Source organism: Carettochelys insculpta, chromosome 22, assembly GCF_033958435.1.
Source record: "Carettochelys insculpta isolate YL-2023 chromosome 22, ASM3395843v1, whole genome shotgun sequence".
Classification (NCBI taxonomy): Eukaryota; Metazoa; Chordata; order Testudines; family Carettochelyidae; genus Carettochelys; species Carettochelys insculpta.
This window is the reverse complement of record NC_134158.1, coordinates 8,588,149-8,591,763: the sequence shown is the minus strand read 5'-3', so window position 1 is coordinate 8,591,763 and position 3,615 is coordinate 8,588,149. Positions and strand designations below refer to the sequence as shown.

General features: G+C 49.0%; 2 non-coding genes across 2 annotated transcripts; both read left to right on the top strand.

The window, feature by feature from the left end:
• Positions 1-971: 971 nt before the first annotated feature.
• Positions 972-1,044, top strand: TRNAV-CAC (transfer RNA valine (anticodon CAC)). Its single transcript has one exon. It is a non-coding gene; the product is annotated as a tRNA-Val (tRNA).
• Positions 1,045-2,914: 1,870 nt separating this feature from the next.
• TRNAK-CUU (transfer RNA lysine (anticodon CUU)) lies at positions 2,915-2,987 on the top strand. The gene has a single exon. It is a non-coding gene; the product is annotated as a tRNA-Lys (tRNA).
• Positions 2,988-3,615: the final 628 nt, after the last annotated feature.

The window sequence follows — 3,615 nt, the reverse complement described above, 5'->3', positions numbered from 1 at the left end:
CTATCAGGTGCCACAGGACTTCTTGTTGTTTCTGAAGATACAGACTAACACAGCCACCTCTCTGATACTTGTGAGAAGAATTGGGAATGGGAATTCATGGGAATTTTCTGAGTCCCTATAGGGGCTCAATTGCACACTTGGCTTAATCTAATTCTTGACCTCTAGACGCTGTAAATTAAGTCCTCAATTGAAACTATAAAGGGCGCGATCCATAGTCTATGCAGACTGAAGGATGCCTACCCCTTCCCCCCCCCGCACCCCTCTACTCTCTGATTTGCTCACCTTGATCATTTTTTTTCTGATTTCTTCTCCTTGATTACTGTTTTTGGTTCTCTGTCCCTTAAGTCTGTTCTGGTCTGGCTATGGGCTGAAGAAGTGGGCCTGTCCCACGAAAGCTCATCCCCTAATAAATTATTTTGTTAGTCCTAAAGTGCTACTTGACTGCTTTTTTGTTTTGCCAGAAGACAGTATACTGGGTTTGATGGACTTATGATCTGACCCAGTCTGGCTGTTCTCATGTTTCCTGAAGATCTTAGAGGGAGGTTGAAGTTGTTTTTTTTTTTCTTTCTTTCTTTCCTTTTTTTTTTAAACTCGTATTCAAGCTAGTTTTTGTGAGATCAGCCATTAAATAGCACACGCTGAACTTTATATTTTTTTTTAATGAAGGTTTTTGGGTTCCTCTCCTGATGTCTGTTTTTAAGTGTAGTGTCAGGGGTAAATTAACTGATTAGAAGGAAGCCTGAAATTGACTAGACACAAATTTGCCAAAAGCTGCAAGTGACAACCCCCTCTGCGATCGATGCGTTTCCCCGGCTCTGTGATCTACGTGTTATCTGGCTTCCAGCCCCTGTGTAAATAAAAAGACATTGCCTTTAAAACCCTGCAAATTTACAATGCACCAGACGCCTAAAACGGGTGCAGCAGCTCCCAGCACCGGCTGTAGGCTATAGAGAAGAAAAGCCGGCCAGCTGGTTTCTGTAGTGTAGTGGTTATCACGTTCGCCTCACACGCGAAAGGTCCCCGGTTCGAAACCGGGCAGAAACAGCTTCGTCGCCTTTTGATACTTCCTCCCAAGAAAAAGAAAACGTCCTGTTTCTGAGGCTTTCCCCAGGCAGCCTCCCTTGCTCGGAAATTGCCACCTTCCTGCACCCTCATTTGCCTTGCCTAAGCAAAGGCCGGATCAGACTTTTTTCCCCTAAGTAGCCTAAAACTCAGTTCCTAATGCTGAACTGAGGCCTTACCCTGCCTGGGCTAAATTCAGGGAGGTTTAATCCACACCCCCCCAGAGCTGCTTAAGTGACTGTCGATGGGATTTAGGTCACTTGAATTAGAAGTCCTTGCTGGGAGGTGTGGAGGGGAGGGCTGAGCTGGGGTGAACCACAACAGAGAAATTCACTGCTCTTGGATATTGACCAGGGCTTCTGGTGTCTGTCTGTGGCTGGTGTACAGCCCTGGGCCAGGGACCCACAGGCAGGAGACAGGCTGGAGGAAGGGGTTTCACAGGGACTGGCAGACTGGGTCAGAGCAGGAGAAAAAGGTTCTTCCAGCTGCCCCCCCCCCCCCCCAACATGCAGGCTGGTTTGTCACCTCCTGGCTTGGTGGGCTTTAACCTCCCCTGTCTTTTACATGACCCCAGGAATTTGCTGTCTGAGTCTTGCTGGGCATCGCTTGGTTGTCCCTGTGATCACGCCCTCCGCCCTGGGATCCTTGTGTTTTTCACCATTATTTCCCCTGCCCTAGGATCCATGTGTTTAGTTATTTCCCCTGCACTAGGATCCATGTGTTTTCACACTTATTTTCTCTGCTTTGAGACCCATGCATTTTCACCATTACTTCCCCTGCACTAGGCTCCATGCGTTTACTGTTATTTCCCCTGCACTAGGATCCATGTGTTTGCACCCTTATTTACTCAGCACTAGGACTCGTATTTCACCCTTATTTCCCCAGCACTAGGATCCACGTGTTTTCAGGGTTATTTCCCCATGTCCTGGGGTCTATATGTTTTCACCATGATTTCCCCTACTCTGGGACCCATTTGTGTTTTCACCCTTATGTTCCCGGCTCTGAGACCCGTGTGTTTTCACCTTTATTTCCCCTGCTCTGGGATCCACGTGTTTTCACCATTATTTCCCCTGCTGGAGGGATCCTGTGATTTCAATAGTTATTTGTCCTGTCCTCAGACCCTACATTCTCCTGGCTCCTGATAGAGCTGGTGGACGTGCCTGTCAGCCCGGAGCACCTATTTCTGCCGCCGTCCCTGTGCAGACCTTCTCACGCCTCTTGTGCAGCTTAACACTAGTGCATAAGACAACCAGGTCATTCTGGACTCACTTATCCAGCACTAGTCCCCCTGGCTTTGCAGGGTGGCAGTCCAGGCTGATTTCAATTCGACCCTGCCCTCTCCACCCCTGGCATTTTGGGCCATGAGTTCACGAGCCTTCAGAATGCACACGAGTGTGCACTTTTCAGGGCACGATTGCAGGAACCTTCCTGGGTCTGGGCATTGCTAGCTCCTGCCTTCCTACTGGGTTTTCTGGCTGGAATGAGTCCTGCAGCCTGTATGTTTTCACCTGCTTTGAGATCCACGTGTTTTCACCATTATGTCCTTGGCTCTGGGATCCACGTGTTTTCACCATTACACCCCTTGCTTTGGGATCTATGTATTTTCACCATTATGGCCCCTGCTCTGGGATCCGTGTGTTTTCACCATTATGTACCCGGGTCTGGGGATCCACGTGTTTTCACCATTATTTCCCTTGCCTCCCTTCATTTCTTCCTCAGCAAGCTGCAAAGAGGGGAGGATTAAGTAAAAAAGCTGCGATTAAATCCGCGCAGGCTCTTGTCAGCTGGAAGGGAAGGGGAGAAGCAGGATATCAAACCTGGTTAGCAGCAGTTTGAAGCCCTGAAGCACGCAGCCCGGCTAGCTCAGTCGGTAGAGCATGAGACTCTTAATCTCAGGGTCGTGGGTTCGAGCCCCACGTTGGGCGGCTCGTTTTTATTTTCCTCATCATCCTTGGGATCTAGGTCTCAAGGTGCCTGCTGGCCACAAAGCCCTGCGTTTCAATGGTGGGCTGTGTTCTGGTCGGGGGGGGGCTATTTCCCCACCCCCTTTTCAAGATCTGCTAGGCAGAAAATAGGGGATTTCAGGGAAAAGCCTGAAAAAAATGAGCAGCTGTTTTAGATCTCACCCCAATCAACCACTCCTGCCTTCTCACCCTCATCCTGTTAGTTCTCCTCTTTCTGAGACCCTCTCTCCCTCCCCACCCCCCAAGTTGTGGTCCCCTAGGAGAACCTGGGGCTGGGGGGGTGCGTCTTGTCAGTTCCAAGGAGTCCTGTCCAGTTTCAGGCCTGTGCAGGGCCCATGGGGCCTAGATTCAGTGAGATCAGCTTATTGGCGTGTGAATCTTGGATGCAGGCTCAGCCTGGGAATTAAAATAATCAGATACAGTGTGAGAGACACCGGGGATCAGTAGAGTCAAACAAAAAAGGCTTTCTGGTTTTTTTCCCTTTGCAGTTAAAAGTCTTTGCTCAAAAATGTTTCTGCCACTTCAAAAAGTCCTTTTTCGTTTGTCTCTGTTGGTCCCTGCTTGCTCTTACCGTGGGTTATTTTTCTAA